Source organism: Callorhinus ursinus, unplaced genomic scaffold (genome assembly GCF_003265705.2).
Source record: "Callorhinus ursinus isolate GAN/ISIS: 27379988/994484 unplaced genomic scaffold, GSC_fseal_2.0 scaffold10, whole genome shotgun sequence".
Classification (NCBI taxonomy): Eukaryota; Metazoa; Chordata; class Mammalia; order Carnivora; family Otariidae; genus Callorhinus; species Callorhinus ursinus.
Window position 1 is genome coordinate 31047337 of NW_027397072.1, and position 17148 is coordinate 31064484.

Below are 17148 nucleotides of genomic sequence, written 5' to 3' on the forward strand. Positions count from 1 at the left end.
GCCAAACTGGTTTCCAAAATGGTTGTCCAATTTTATATTTTCAACAGCAGTTCTCCACACCCTCACCCACACTTGCTATTGTCAGTTTAAAAAAATATATTAGTCACTGTATTAGATGTAAAGTGGTATCTCATGATTTTAATTTGCATTTTCTCAATGACTACTAATTTAACCATCCTTTCTGTAGGTGTTTTAACGTAAAGTGCCTATTTAAAGTTTTTGCTTATTTTATTTTATTTTTTATTTTTTATTTTTTTTTTAAGATTTTATTCATTTATTCATGAGAGACACAGAGAGAGAGAGAGAGAGAGAGGCAGAGGAGAAGCAGGCTCCCAAGGAGCAGGGAGCCCGATGCGGGACTCGATCCCAGGACTCTGAGATCATGACCTGAGCCGAAGGCAGACGCTCAACCATCTGAGCCACCCAGGTGCCCAAAAGTTTTTGCTTATTTTAAAATTTAGATTATCTTCTTGCTATTGAATGATAAGAATTCTTTATATATTCTGAATGTAAGTACTTGTCTGATATATACTTGGCAAATATTTTCTCCAGGTCTGTGGCTTGCTGCTTTATTGTCTTAGCAATAGTAAACGTTTTAATTTTGTCAAAGATCAACTTATCATTTTTTGCCCTCTTATGGGTTGTGCTTCTTGGGTTTTAGCTAAGAAACATCTGTCTACTTCAAGGTCATAATTCTCCTGTGCTTCTTGTAGAAAATTTTAGAGTTTTGGTTTCAAATTCAGGTTTATGATTCATTTTGAGTTAATTTTTATGGGTGGTATGAGATAAGGGTCAATGGTAATTTTTTTTTTTTCTGTATAGTGATCCAGCATCATTTGTTGAAAAGACTTTGCTTTCTCCGTTGAATTGCCTTGGTATTTTTGTAAAAAATCAACAGATCAAATGTGTGTGGGTTTATTTCTGGATTCTCTATTCTCTTCCATAGATGTATATGACTATTTTCTTTTTTACCAGTACCCACACTGTTTTGATTCCTGTAGCTTTATAAAAGTTTTGGAAATCAGGTAGGGTAAGTCTTCCAGCTTTTTTTTTCTTTTTAAAAAAGTGCTTTTGGGGCACCTGGGTGGCTGAGTCATTGGGCGTCTGCCTTTGGCTCAGGTCATGATCCCAGGGTCCTGGGATCAAGCCCTGCATTGGGCTCCCTGCTTGGTGGGGAGCCTGCTTCTCCCTCTCCCACTCCCCCTGCTTGTGTTCCGTCTCTCGCTGTCTCTCTCTCTGTGTCAAAAAAATAAATAAAATCTTTAAAAAAAATTAAAAAATGCTTTGGCTTTGGCTAGTCTAGGTCTTTTGCATTTCCATATACATTTTAGGGTCAGTTTGTTGATTTCTACCAAAATGTCTGCTGGAATTTTGGTTGGTATAGTATGGAACTATAAATCAATTTTAGGGAAAATTGTTATCTTAATGACATTGAGTGTCTCAATCTATGAATATGGTATGTTTTCCCATTTATTTAGGTTTATTTTCTTTCAACAGTGTTCTGTAGTTTTCAGTGTAGACATCTTTGATCAGATTTTTCTTTTTAGTATTACTATAAATGGAATTTTAAAAATTTCATTTTCAAATTGCTTGCTGATTGTATGTTGGAATATAGCACTTTAAAGAATATCAGCCATGTGTCTTGCTAAATTTGTTAGTTCTAGTAGTTATTTTTTAGATTCTCTGGGATTTTCTACATAAACAATTCTATCATCTGCAAATATAATTTTACCTCTTTATTGCTTACTCATTATCATTCCTTTAATTTCTTTTTTTCTTTTTTCTCCCCCTACCTTTTGTTTATTACTGCAGTGGCTTAGATCCCCAGTATAATCTTAAATAGAAGCAGTAAAAGTGGGCACCCTTGCTTTGTTACAAACCTCGGGTAATAACAGTTCAGTCTTTCACCATTAGTATGATGTTAGCTGTTTTTTTGCATAGATGCCATTGTGAGTTTGAGAAAGCTCTCTGATATTCCTATTTTTCTGAGAGTTATTTTTAAAAGCTTCAAGTGCTGAATTTCGTAAAATGCCTTTTCTCCATCTCCTGAAGCCATCATATAGATTTTCTCCTTTATTCTATTAATATGGTGAATTATGTTTGATTGGTTTTCTTTTTTTTTTTTAAAGATTTTATTTATTTGAGAGAAAGAATGAGAGAGAGAGAGCACATGAGAGGGGGGAGGGTCCGAGGGAGAAGCAGACTCCCCGCCGAGCAGGGAGCCCGATGCGGGACTCAATCCCGGGATTCCAGGATCATGACCTGAGCTGAAGGCAGTCACTTAACCAACTGAGCCACCCAGGCGCCCTGATTGGTTTTCAAATGTTAGACCAACATTGCTTTCCTGGGATAAACCCTACGCAGTCATGATGTATTATTATCTGTTTATGTATTGTTGGACTCAATGTGCTAATATTTTGTTAAGAATTTTTTGAATCCATAGTCTATATTTTCAGAATCTTTTGGCAGTTATTTAAAAGTTTTCTCAAGAACTTATGATGCTATATGGAACATGTAGAGCCAAGAATACATAATTTTTAAAAAATTAAAATATTTTCAAATGGTTCTCACAAAATGAGAGAATGTGGGCTAATGATTGGCCAAAGTTTCCAGCTAATCTTCTCAAATATTGGTAAAGAATAAACTTTCCTTAAAAAAGGTGATATGAAATTTTTGCTGTATATATCTTAGCAGGGTGCAAACAGGATCATCCTTTATTGGTGTTTAAAATAAAAGACTTGTGCAATCAGACTGCAATATGCTTAGGAAACGAGAATTTTTTGTTGTTGTTCATTCATGTTTTATGACTAATGAATGTTGAGATCTATAAACTATTTGACATCTCAATTCTGGGTTTTCTTTTTATAAGAGCTCAATTCTGGATTAGCAGAGGAGCTTGATCTGGCAATGAGAGCTTGCTAAGCAAGAAGCAGCTCATTGAGCACCAGTGTGCTTGTGGCATTAGGAACAGCAGACTGTGCTGCTGGAGATGGGGGACGTTGTCTTCTCTGGAAATTTTACATAAGGTTGAAACTCTTTTTTGGGGGAGGGAGGCTCTTACATAATTATTCTGTTTAGGGATAAAGATATCAGCTAGAGAACCTTGCATGCCTACTTTTAGAAGTAGTAGTAGTAGTAGTCTGATGAAAGAGAAGTCTGAAGCGATGTGACCCTTTCCGCTAAGGTGCCAAAGACGACTTAGGTAGGAATTCAGAAGGTGTGGGAGTAAATGCATGGATTTTGAATCAGATGACTATGGATAGGACTTTTGGCTTTATAATTTACAGGGCATGTTTTTGTTCTGGATACTTCCACTTTTTGAGCCACAGTTTCCTTTGTATCTATCTAAAAAGATTCTTATAGGAACGCCTGGGTGGCTCAGTCATTAAGCGTCTGCCTTTGGCTCAGGTCATGGTCCCAGGGTCCTCGGATCGAGCCCTGCATCGGGCTCCCTGCTCAGCGAGAAGCCTGCTTCTCCCTCTCCCACTCTTCCTGCTTGTGTTCCCTCTCTCGCTTTTTCTCTGTCAAATAAATAAATAAAATCTTAAAAAAAAAGATTCTTGTAAAAAATAAATGAACAATATATATAAAGTCCTTGACATACACTAACAAACAAATGTTAATTCCCGTATTTTTTATAGGTCAGTATTCAAAACATTGACACAGTATGTTCACTATTTTTTGAGAATTATTTTAAAAAGTCCAGACTTCTTTGACAATTTTTCTTCTATTTGTGTGGTTGTGTTTTTAGTCTCCCTCCTTCCCTCTCTGTCTCTCTCTGTCTCTCTCTCTCTCTCTGTCTCTCTCTCTCGTCAGCTCTTTGAAGACAACAAACTTGTCTACATGGCCCATGGTTGTAGTCTCAGATATTAGCATAGAAATTGGTACATAGTAAGCAATAATATTTATTTCTTAAATAAGCAGATACATGCTGCTTGCAAGTCATTCCTATACAACTTCTGGTCTTTGAAAACTTAATTGCCTGGTTTCCCCCCAGAGAGGCCAAGATACCAGAACACATTCCAATCAGAAAAGGCTACGAAAGCGAAGAAATATATACAGATGGCCAGAGGCGGTTCAACTCATTCTTCTTCAGCCCAGAAAATAACTCCCAAAACAGAATACTTCTTTTTGATAGGGATATTTTGTCTTGTGGGATAGCTAATAGTTAAGCCAAAAAAGTCTTGGTAATGAATGTTGTGACTATTAGCTTTTATGAGTTTATTTTGAATGGGCAGTGAATTCCTTTTTCTGCTGTAAATTTCTTCAGGTTTAGTGTCTGTTTAACTTTGTAAAACACCTGATGTATAATCCAACCAAAGCTAAAGCCCTATCTGTAACGTTGAGAGCTATTGAGATTCTGGCTATTTAAAACATTCAAAGGAGGCTTTGAATGACCACACACAAATCTGATCACTACAGGAGGGATGCAAGAATAAAGGGTTGCTTGTGTACAGTGATTGGAACCCAGAAGAGTCCTTCTGAGAGGCACACAGGGCTGGTGACAGGAGGTTAATGTAGCTAGCTGGTTTCTTGGCTGGTGTGTTAAGCCAATTAATGATAAGGTACATCTACCTGGCAGCTGAATTTTTTCCCTCCTATTTCTTTTTTCAAGAGATGTATATTTAAGAAAAAAAAGCAATGCAAAAAGAAAAAAGGCAGCTTGGGTTTTTTTTTTTTTTTGCCATTTGTTCTTAAAATTTCCTTTCTAGAAATAAATGCAAGAATGTTTTTGGAACCCTCTGGAAAAAAAATGTGTTTCTATTTCCAGGAGGACTTGAACCAGATTTGAGATCATATTAAGTTTAATTGACAGCTCTTCAGCAGAAAGGCTAACAATTCAAATCCGCAGTCCTCTCTACAAGTGGAGTTTTTCTTCAAGATTGTCAAATAGATATGTTTCAGGAAGATGGTAATTAAGTGTGAACAGATGGCCATTTTTAGCTGAGATATTAAGTCTAGATATTTAATGGAATCATTTGCCTGTTGGGGTCAGTGGGTGTGATGTAGTATACTGGTTGGCAAGACATCAGGTTTGTCAAAGCTGGTTGGGAAGGGGTGATAAAGATTAGCTTCCTTATATGGTCATAAGGACGGGTAAGTGTAAGAGTTGGGAGGATTACGCCACCGTGCTATACTATGCCAAAAACTTACACTGCAGCTCTGTAGACTTAAGAATGCCAAAACAGAAATAATACGATTTCCAACAAACAACATTGTGGTAGAGTGAAAGGGGCCCCGGATACTTGGTTCGACTTACTGCTGTGCTCCTCCCTGACCTTGTGACCTGGGGCATGTGCCTGAATTCCTCTGTGCCCCCCGAGTCCTCATTTTTCAAGTGGAGAAAGGTTGGAATTAAAATTCAATTTGGTTATTTTCCAAAGCATTGTCAGGCCAGCAAGTTCTTACTAGATCAAAGGACACTTCTATGCCTTTGTGTATTGTGGGTGCTTTTCTGTCTTCTCCTTAGTTAAGTACAAAATACTAACCAAAGCGTGCAAGTGCCAGAGTTTCAGGATGTAGCCTTCTCCTTCATATGTCTTAAACTGCAAGGATTTGCAAAGCTCGGGATACGTGAGCTGCAGATTTCAAGAGAATCCAGGTTCTGAACTCATAGCTAAGAATATGTTATTATGTTCATTATTATCTCCAATATCTTAGACTCATCATTGTGAAGCACATGTTCCTATGATCATTGTCAGGAATGATGTCTGTTTTTTAACTAATGGACGCTCATGGACTTAGAGGCAGAGGACAGCTTCTCTGAGAGGGAGCAAGAGACTTGGGAGGTGACATCCTGACACATAGTCCCCCATTTCGGTAGAGGGACGTCAGGGCTGTTAGGGCAATAATCCTACATAGTTGTGGCTGAATCAGGCTGGGCACTGGACCACCTCTTCCAGAATATTTGGATGCTTCTCTGTAACCCAAACAGTTGGCCAGATGGATTACAGGTCTTTTTTACGGTTTTAATTAGACCTTAATTGATCCAATGCATGGCAAGTGCCCAGAATCAGGCAAGGACAAGATGCCTTTCCAACAAGCATTTTCTTCCCTCATAATCAATGTCAAAACACTTCTTGCTTTGTATACAATCCATCTGACTAATGAGTGAGTCTTAAATTGAGAAGTTCCTTGCAATTTACTTTAGAACAAGATTTCCCCATTCTATAATCTCGTAGCATCTCCATGGAGCTACTCAATAGCTTAGGTCATGGGATGGATTACAAAGGGTGTCTAGAAGATGATAATTGCTGTTTGGAAATTCAAGATGATTGGAAAAACAAATCGAAATATCAAGCTTTCAGAATTTAGTGTCTACCCAACAATCATCTACATAATTTTTTCACCGGGACTATGTGTCAGATGTATCGAGAACAACCAGGTATGGAATGTAAACAGAATTGAGAATCTTACCAATTTAAAAAAATTACAGATAGATGATAGATAGGTGTGCCTTGGTAGTGAGCTTATATTCCACAATCACATATTTTAACAATTAACAAAACTAAACATGAATTAAAAATTTAGTGTGAAATATACACGTGTTCATTGTCATCTTAACTCACGGTTACTGATTTTAACTCCCATGTATGTTACATGGCTGCCTCCTCATCTTTCAGGTCTTATATCTTCCCTGACTACTTTATCTAAAAAAAACTACCCACCTAAAAAAGCCCCCATCTGCCCAGCACAGGGTGCAATAGGACAATTATGCAGAGACCACAACTTATGCCTTTTAATCCTTTATTATTAAAATAATAGAACTGAGTTTTGGCTGGGCATCTGACTGCCCAAGTAGACACTACCTTTCCCAGATGTCCTTGTAAGAAGTTGTGGCCACGTGACTAAGTGTGGGTCAGTAGGAAATGAGAGGAATGAAAATATATCACACGTGGGTCATCTCCACAATGATGAGATGCCCTGGATATTCTCTATTTCTTTCACACATTTCAACAATGCAGACATGGGCTGGTGAGCTGCTCCAACCTTGTGTGTGAGAACACCACCCTAGGGCATGGACAGGGAGATCGAAGCAATCTGGGGTCTTGGAAGTCCTTACAGATGGAGCCACCTTCTAATCCTGGACAGGTCTGGGAGCAAGAAATATATATTTTTTCCTTGAGCATCTGATTTCTGATCTCTTTGTTATTAAAATTCAGCTATAACTTAAACTAGATACTTTCTACCCCAACTCTCTATTTCATTTTCTTCATAGCAGTTACCACCAACTTTATCTATCTTATTTATCTGTTTGTTTACTTGTTTATTGTCTGTCTTCCCTCACTGGAATATAATTTCCACGAAAGCAGAAATCTTATGTTAACTTCTGCATCCCCAATGGCTAGAACAGTGCCTGGCACATAGTAGTACTCAATATATATTTGTGAATGAATGTATGAATGAATGAATTGGTCATAATTAGGAAAGCAGTATTAGTTATAAGAGTACATTTGAATGGATTGTTATAAGGCTACCACATATCTGTAAGAATGTGGCTTTGGTTTGAGTCACCATCATCATCTTTCACTGGTAAGTCAAATTGTTTCTACCTTGAGTCACACACATCCCAGCTTCCCTGGTAAGAGGCCAAGGCCTAGGGCTAGTCTGTAAGTGGCAATTATTTAGCTCTTCTGTTGTTTCAAATGGGATAGTTTGGTGGGATAAGATGAGATGAGAAGAAAGAGGCAAGAGGGTGAGCTAAGTAGTAGTATTTTTTTTGATTGAAGTATAGTGACATATAGTGACATACAATGTTTAATTAAATTATAGGTGACACACAACTAATACATTAGTTCCAGGTATACAACATAGCCATTCAACAAGTCTAGATGTCATGCTGTGCTCACCACAAGGGTAGCTGCCATCTGCAAAAATAGTATTCTTATTCCATCTAAAACTTGGGGGTCATGAGTCGGGTGACTATATAATTCAGTGGCCAAACTGCACACTTTGGGAGAGCTATGAATAATTATATCAGGACAATAAGTGCAAACAGGGACTGTTTCAGACAAACCTGAGCCATTGCCTCGTTGTGTCTGTTCACACAGAAAACCTGCCTGTCTTCTTTGGAAGATGGACACCACATTTGAGAAATGGCTCTCTCAAGAATTTTATGAGTGACAAGCTCCTCAGGAAATACAGAAGTGGTCCAGCGTTTTCTCCTGTGGCTGGATGTTGTGCTGAAATATGAGTGATTCAATGTATCAGCTTCCAGAATGTTTAACCTCCAGATTAATTCCACTGTGATTCATTTAAGAATATGAAGTAAAAGTTGAGCAGCAGGCTGCAGTACAAAAGAAGCAATTATTACGGTTTCAAGATCAGGAAGGGCTTTAGTACAACAGAATTGTTAGAAGATTTGCTTTTAGCCATAGCAAAAAAGAATACATTTTAGGACTTCTATAAGCTGAGAGAAGCAGTTGCCCATTCTTGGGAGACATAAACATTTGAAACAGAGGGTCATGGAAATGTGCAAAATATGTAAACAAAAAAGAGATGTGCTAGAGAGGAAGATGTGGAAACAACTTGCAAAAGGAGAGATGTCATACACAATGAGAAATTTAGTAAGACATCAAAACCGCAGGGCTCTGTTATGGGTTATGGTAGAGCCCATGGGAGTTTTGGAGTAGATCCTCAGCAGCCTTAGACTGTAAGTGTGAGGTAACAGAACAGTGGGATTCATTTGGTCATTGACATATATTTATTGAGGGCTTGCTAGCCACCTGTGATGAACTGATGCTGGGAGGGGGTTTTCCCTTTATCCTAGGGTCAGGATTAACATTAGCACATTAATCTCAAAGACTGGTCACATATATTCACACTTGGTGGATCACAAAAGAGTCGTACAAATGAGGAACTTAACCGAGAGTGATGTTTACAACTCAATCTTTAATAAGGGGAAGTCACAGAGGAGCACAATGCCATGGCAACCCTTATTTACCCAACATGCCTGTTCTGGGAGCTTTTTATATTTAAAGGAAAGATGAATTCTCTCTCGTGATGAATCAGGACACAATCTGACCCCTACAGGGCCATATTCTATTCATAAAATGGTGACATATTTTATATCTGGACTTTACTGACCAGTGAAAGTTAGTAAGATATTTATCCTGAGTTTCACTATAATTGGGAGTCAGAATAATAAAGCAGATGAGAGTTTACTTGACCTGGAATAAAGACGTATTGTTGGGAGAAAATTAGGAAAGGTAGACTGAGGTTTTTGGTTGAGTAAATCCTGCTTGGTTCCAGGGAAAATGATTCATTTTAGAGTAGTCTTCAGGTTACAGTGGTTCTCAGACTTTACCATGAACAAGAATATGCTTAAAATGCAGATCTCTGGGCCCATCCCCAGAGATTGCGATTCAGCGAGTCCAGGATTAGGTGTAGAAAACTGCATTTTTAGTAAGCTTTCCCGGGTGATTTTTTTGAGCAAGTCATTCTTGGACCATACCCTGAGGAACACTGCCCTGGAAAAAACACCCCGATTACCTGGAATCCTCTGATGGAGCTACAGAGACCCGAGACAGGTTTTTGGAACCTGGTGCAGACTCCCAGAGGACAAGCTGCTGCTTTAGTTTTCCTCCCCTAATTAATAGAATCTGGAGCCCACAGTAGCTGGCACGCGATTTAGAGCTATTTTAAACAAGACAAAACAAATGATGTGCAGCTGGAAACTGCTACCTTGAAATATAAATTCAGCTGCGATTTATATTCAATTCCTTACAGATGTGGTACAGTGACATGATCGCACTTTCTAAGTCCATTACGCTGGAGTGGTGACCAACAAGCATCAGACAAGGGCAGCCTGCTCTGGGGCACGTGTGACCCTTATTATTTCTTAGAGTTATGACCATGTAAATATGCAACATGACCAGAGCTGAAATGCCTCAGCATTTCGTTTCAATAGAGTGCTTCTAGTCCCCTGACTGTAGCACAAAATCATCCATGAATACACTATCTGTGTGATCTTATTTTTCTTTATGGACAATAGTATAGCTGCCATGTTGCACTAAAATGACATCACAGCAACCTTAACTTTCTTATGCTTGTTTGCTATTTAGTCAAACATGCTTGTGGAGAAAGTTGCAGAGAATGACCGTGGCTTTGGGATTTGTAATTCTCTTGGGGCTTCCTCTTTGCCTTTGACTCACTGAGCGGAGCTGCTGAATCTCTCTGTAGACGTGTTTATGGAGTGTATTCTCAGACTTTATATCACAATTCCTTGGGTGGCGCTTGTTTAAAATGCAGCTTCCTTGGTCTCATAGGCAGATATGCTGATTCAGGCCTGGAGTGGAGTTGAAGAATGAGATTTTTTTTTTTAAGCAAGACCTATTGATGATTCTGAGGCAGGTGGTCCACAGATTCCACGTTGAGTAGACCTTTAGATGAGCACAACAGGCAGATGATAAGAAGTGGAAATTATGGTCTCTGCAATTGGTGCACATAAATACAAGAGAGAACGCAAAGACATTCAAGTTCAAGGAAGACATGATAATGGCCAACATTTATTGAGTCCTCACTACCGTCCAGTCCCATATATTAACTCTCTTAATTCTCAGAACCAGGTTCTGTTTTTATGTTTATTTACAATTAAGAAATTGAAGCAGAGAGATTTTAATGATCTTGTCTAGAATCACAAAGCTATTAAGTAACAAGGTGGATTTGAGCTGGCAGGTCTGCCCCCAAAGCACTTATTCTAATTGCAACACTGTACAGCCTCCTGCTAGTGAGCTTTGCTTTCAGAGTCCAAATTGCCAGGTGTAGAGATTGGTGTTTGCTTAGTGTGTGTGTGTGTGTGTGTGTGTGTGTGTGTGTGTGTGTGTATGAACATTTATATGACAAATTCTCATTTTTTAATCAAAAGAATTAATTTATGATTGCATTTGTATTAAAATATCAAACATACACTGTAAGAAATTCTAGCCAGGCATGACACTCAACACTGGGAATATAGAAATAAAGACCTTTAGGGGAGCTTACTGTGTAATGAGAAAAAGAGAGCTGGTCACAGGCCAGGACAATGTACTGAGCAACCACAACTTGGTATTGGTGATTGATATGATGGAGAGAAGCACAGGTCTTGTGGAAGCACTGGGCAGTAGGGGTGGGAATGTCATGCTGTCCAACCGTTGATTGGATCTAGATTAGACTGATTTAAGAGACTTCATGGAAGAAGTAAGACCTAAGTGGCATTTGAAGAATGTACCATAGAGGCCACGAAAATCTAAGTGCCCACCATGTGCTCCATCCTCCTTTGAGGAAGCTCTTTCCAAGTAGATTTGCCATGAGTTAGGTCATGTTACACTGTAACCCTGGTCATAACTGCCTTGATCCGGGACTGGTGCCCAACTCAAAGACAATTGTTTAGAAAGAAGGTAACAATCCATTTGGTTGGGGAATAGAAGTATAAATGAACCTAGGAAGCAATGGACAACTGTGTTTGAGGCAATGACAAGAGGTCCCGAACACTGTTACTTAAAGCATGATCCATGAATGTATGCTAATCCATGAAAAGTCTGTTCCAAGTATGTGAAGAGACAAGTCCTGAAATTGAGAGGAAGAGTAGAAACTTCCATTGTGATTGAGCTTTGCTGGAGCATCCAAGGACGTGCCTAGTGGCTGTATTAGTTATCTCTTAGCGCAAAAAAAATTATCCCCATGCTTAGTGGCTTTGAACAGCAATAAACATGTATTCTATCACATCATTTCTGTAGTTGAGAAAGTGAGGATCTGCTTAGCTGGGTGTTTCTGACTTGGAATCCCTCCTGAGGCTGCAGTCAAGATGTTGGCTGGGGCTGCAGTCATTTAAAGGGTAGATTTTTAAGTTTAAATAAAAAAATATAATTTCTGACATATTACAAACATTGATATTTCAAAGAAAATTATTACATTTCTAACTGCATTCAATGGACTCTAATGGACACAATTATTGGATAATCACCATGTCCAATTAAAAACACATGAACAAGACTTTTTTAACACTTAGATTTTAAAAAAGATATAAAATTTCCATCTATCTATCATCTATCATCTCTTTATGTATATCTCCTTTAAGTCACTCTTCCATTTCATTTCACCCAGCAAAATTATTAGAAAGCTAATCTTTATTGAAAACCTTTTACCAATCACCTATCATAATTCTCTGCTAGAAAAATATGTACATAAATTGAAATTTTAAAATCATTTTGTGTGACTTAAGGATCCATGTGTTAAAACTTTCTGGTCAGAATTGAGTTACCATGGCAAATATTATTGGTATACAACTGATCAAAATATAATAAATATATGATATTGGATAAATAACCAATGAAGCAAAATTTTCTGGGAATTGCTTCTCTAAATGAGATAGAGCATTTACTTTTTTGGTTTGTGATTCCATTGGATAAAATGACTTATTTCCAAAATTAGAGGGAGTTCAGCATTAATTTTATACCTGGTTTTCATTTTTATAGGTGTCTGTGTAAAATCTTGTTCTTATAAACAGATAGGTGTGAATAGACTAAGTTTTGTTATAGTAATGTCACTCAATTCTTTTGACTACTTTTGGCTTTTATATCAAAAATCACATGACAGCTACCATAAAAAATTATTTTTGATGATCTTGTAGCTGATAATTAGGTTCTAATTCAATTTTGTTTAAAGCAAAGAATTCAAAACACCGTTGTACTTCAGAGGGCATAATATATAGTCGGTAGAGTCATTCATTTTTCTGTTTCTGGGAAAATACCAAAAAACTTCACCCATATCCTTAAAAAGTCTTCACCAAGTCCTGAGAAATGGCTATTAATTTTACCTGGTACTCTTACACTCAGTGGCACCCCTAGAACCTAACATGTTTAGAAAGGGTTAGGAATTAAAAATATTATTAATTTCAACACAATTTTACCAATACAGTATTTTCTTTCAAATGCTTTTAACTTCTCACATCCTTTAGAAATTTATAATAAAAACCTCACTCATTCAGTTTATAAAAAATATCTACCCTCTGACCTTATTGCCAAAAAATAATTTTATTTTTATTAAGTCAATATAGTGACATATTTTAATGTAATTTTATAAAATCTACTAAAAATAAATTATAGAGGAAAATAATGCCTATATTAAAATGTTATAGGTCATATAACTAATTTTTGTTATGTTATAAAAAGCGAATCTATATTCTGTTTCATATTACTTAGTTTGTTATAAAGCAACATAAAATTTAATTAAATTTATTACATTCTTAAGGAGACAATGAGTATTATAAAAGGCATGCCATTTCTTCAATGTATGATCTAGCAGCTGATAATTAGTTTCTATTTCAATTTTGTTTAAAGCAAAGAATTCAAAATAGCTCTGTCTTCTTTCCTTCTATGTATTTTGAAGCTTATTTTTATCATACTTTTAATCCTTTTATTTTAAAAATATGAAACAGTTATTTTATATTCTGTATCATAATTCCACTATCTAATAAATTTGCATATCTCATCCTATTGTTTTATTTTCCTCTGACTCTCACTTATGTTATATTGCTTCCATTTCTGTTCTGTGATTTTTTTTTTTTTTAAGATTTATTTATTTGACAGAGAGAGACACAGCGAGAGAGGGAACACAAGCAGGGGGAGAGGGAGAAGGCGGGGAGCCCGAAGCGGGGCTCGATCCCATGACCCTGGGATCATGACCTGAGCTGAAGGCGGACGCTTAACGACTGAGCCACCCAGACGCCCCTGTTCTGTGACTTTTTTTTTTTTTTATTGTGAACTCATATTGGTTGTAATTCCATCAGTGGGATATTGTTGAGGCTGAGTCGGAGCATACATTCTCCTAGGGAAGATTTTTGTTGCTTCTACAAGGCACCTAAGGGCATTAAATCTGAGTCCATGTTAAATCAGTCATTAAAGTACAGCCCCTCTTAAATTATACCTCTATTTATAGTTTGTAGAAGCGTGTAAGCAGTAGAGATCCAGTTCCAAAATGTACATGAAGGCTGGCCTGTGCTCATTTATTCTCAGGGAATCTTTAAAAAAATTTCCTCCATGCCGCCAAGCCCCCGACAATATTCTTTAGTGTTGGCTCCTGCAGATGAAGCGGTTTCCCACCTTCTTCACCGTTTCCTGAAGGTATATTCCTTCTTGGGTGCCATCTTTTGTGTAGGGTCATCTTACCTCCGGCTTCTTTCTCGGCCCTATTCCAAGGCTATTTCTTCAGCGCCCTCTACAGGCCAATGCCCTAAAGCCACTGGGATTCATTCAGGCACCAGGGTCTAGCAGCTCGGAATCACAGCCCGTGATTACTCACGCTGCTTCACTCGGTTGTTCTCCCTTTCCATGTTTGTTAGGTGTTTTTATCCACAAATAGGAAGTATTTAAAAAAGCATTGAGCACTAATGATGTGCTTTGATCTTGTAGATGGTAGAGTTACAAAAAAGAGGCAAAACACTTTCTGTTCCTCTGGAACTCATTGTCTAAACAGAGAGAGAGAGATGTAAGGGCGGGTTAACTGAAAACATAGAGGCATTGGAAACGGCCTGTGGAAACGACTAACCAGATGTGAGACGGGGGCAGGGATACCAGGAAGGTCTCACCTGATACAGTCTTGAAAGAAGACTAGGAAAGCCACACACAGAGGCCAGAGCAAAGGCTTCTCAGGCAGACAGAACAGATGGGGACAAAGGCCTGGAGGTGTAAAATGGCATGGTATATAAAAGTCAGCATTGGTGGAGTGTGGAGTATTGAGAATTTAGATTACACCAGCAGAACTTTTGACATTAAACAATTGCTACGAGGAGAACCCAAAGTTGCTTTTGAAATGTCTAAAGAGTTCTCTGCATTCTGCTTCATGTTGATCAAAGGGAGTGTTCTTGGCAGCTGAGCAACTATGCAGAATTGGCTGAAGGAAATTTACAGATGCCATTTCAAACTGTAGGTGTTCAGGGCCTTGTTTAATGGTATCTTGGAACATAATAGAAATCTGGTTAATTTCAAGGATTTGGAACTGGTCCTAATCAGCCTTAGTATTTCCCTATACTGACCTCAAAATTATCAAAGGGAAATAGGAAGACATAGGTTTATAACTGGTTTATTGAGAAATTGCCCCCCAATGGGTATAAAGAATGGTTTTATTTTGTTTCATCATTCATCCATGCTCTGCTGAATCGCTTTCCCCATCACCTGATGATATCTTGGGCAGACTCTACAATTTTCCAGTCATCTTTTGCAATTAAAAGCTGTTTTCAATTCTGTCTACATCTCCCCTTCTCACCTCCCTCCAATGCAAGTTCTACCTATGGCTCCAAGGGCAGTCGAGAGAGTGGGGCATGATCTGCTCATTCACCCCTCCAGACCCTCCAGCACTGGATTGGAGCATGAGGGGGGACACGCCCTCTGTTTCCCTCTTCTAGGCTACAACAGCTCAGCTGTTAGGCAAAGGGAGAAGAATAGAAAAACAGGGGGAAAATTTTTCTCTCCCAGCTAGGAAGGATGCCATCTTGTGTCTATTGGTTTTGCTAGGTGTACGTGGAAGGTGTGAACATGCTGGTTTTCTGTGGGGGTCATGTAGATTCCTCAGAGGGGACTGTGGAGAGCCCCACAACCACAATTTCTTAATGAGGGAGATCCAGCCCTTGCCTGAGCTTTTAACTCTTCCCAGTCCATCTGATTGCTCCCCTACAGTCTCTTTGATGTGTCTTTGTCTCTCCAAAGTCCCTGAGAAGAAAGGGTGAGGAAGGCTTGGGGTCAAATTTATTTTTGGTAACTCTAGAATGTAGGGCACTTGAAGCCCCTTGTTTTCAAATCTGAGTTCTAGTCAAAAACTTCAGTCCAACAACCACCGAAAGTCCAACTGAACTTTTTTTTTTAAGATTTACTTATTTATTTTTGATTTATTTAGATTTATTTTTTTAAGATTTACTTATTTATTTTGGAGAGAGAGAGAGGGAGAGAGAGCATGAGCAGAAGGGGCAGGGGCAGGGGCAGAGGGAGAGAGAGCCTCAAGTAGACTCCATGCGGAGTGCGGAGGCCCATGCAGGGCTTGATCTCACCAGCCTGAGATCACAACCTGAGCTGAAACCAAGAGTCCAGTGCCCAGTGACTGCGCCACCCAAGGTGCCCCTCAACATCTTTTCACAGTTATATTTTAGCAAATATTTTCTTTGGGTTGAGTAGAAGGACCTCTCCAATTCAGTTGGGTTCTGTGGTTAGTGCCGGTGTTGGATTTTAAGAGAGATTCTGAAAATCAAATCCCTCTCTCTCCCAACCCCCCTGTCCCATTAAAATTAGAGAAACTAGTTAGGGTTGCCAGATAAACTAATGGTAAGATTAGAAGCCTCTTCATTGATGAGATATTCCATAGAATACGGTTAGCCTGGAGAATAAAAGATTCAGGAATTATATAATTGTCTTTAAATATATGATGGATTTTCAGGTATCATAGGGATTAGGTCTTCTGTACCTGGGAAGTTACACTTAATTTCATTCTATGCAGGAATTTCTCAAAATCAAAGGTTTGTAAAGGTGAAATTGACTATCTGAGGAGGCAGTGAACTCCCTGTTATTGAAGCATATTATTAAAGCATAATTTGACCACCACTTGGTAGGGATTTTGTCAAGGGGCCTTAACAATAGTTGTAAATCATGAGTTGACTTTCAATATTCCTTTCGATTTTTTGGTTCTTTTCCTCAAGAGCTGACAGAAGAGCTAACCACATTAGTCAATACTTAGCATTCAGAATATTGGTGACATCAATACTGATCTATGTTCTGATTCTCAGCCTTTTAGCTTTTCAGTTTAAAAACCATAGTATTTGCAATTTTTTGGTTATCTTGTAAAATGACAATATACTGATGTGTTAGAATATTTATGTATTTATTTTAATATACAATATATGTTTTTTATGAAGAACATTTATGTCTACTTTTTAGGACACTATTTTACCAACAAGGCATTTACAAAACTAATTCATAATCAGAAGTTTCCATTGAGCAAACACTCCAATCAAGGTAGTTTGATGGTTTCAGGAAAAGCATTGAGAATTTTTGCTCTTCTAAAATATATGCTATTCCTGGAGTATCAGTACTTCAGTGCTGACTCTTATGAAGCAGATTGCAATTAAAATTCCATTGTGATTTTTTTCTTGAACCTGAAAAAGTTATTTCAAAGTATTAGAAG